Raw genomic sequence first — 405 nt, 5'->3', positions numbered from 1 at the left:
GCCCAGTTCCATCCTTCAGAAAAATAAACTTTCTTAATGATTTCTAAACATTTTCCAATTTAATTTTTTTCAAAAGACCTTTTTTCGAAGAGATTTTCGAAGGAACTTAGATAAAATTTTTAAATCGATAAGAAATCAGATGGTTGTTGGTTAGTTAATTAGTTAGTTAGTATTAGTTAGTTAGTTAGTTGTTAGTTAGTTAGTTAGTTAGTTAGTTAGTTAGTTAGTTAGTTAGTTAGTTAGTTAGTTGTTAGTTAGTTAGTTAGTTAGTTAGTTTTTAGTTAGTTAGTTTTTAGTTGTTCGTTAGTTGTTAGTTAGTTAGTTAGTTAGTTGTTAGTTCTTGTTGTTAGTTAGTTAGTTAGTTTCGTTCGTTTGTTTCGTTCGTTCGTTCGTTCGTTCGTTCGT

This window comes from Lucilia sericata, unplaced genomic scaffold, assembly GCF_015586225.1.
Source record: "Lucilia sericata isolate MDLA Ls3-8-SP2 unplaced genomic scaffold, ASM1558622v1 Contig001795F_arrow, whole genome shotgun sequence".
Classification (NCBI taxonomy): Eukaryota; Metazoa; Arthropoda; class Insecta; order Diptera; family Calliphoridae; genus Lucilia; species Lucilia sericata.
Note: the sequence above shows the minus strand (reverse complement) of the source record.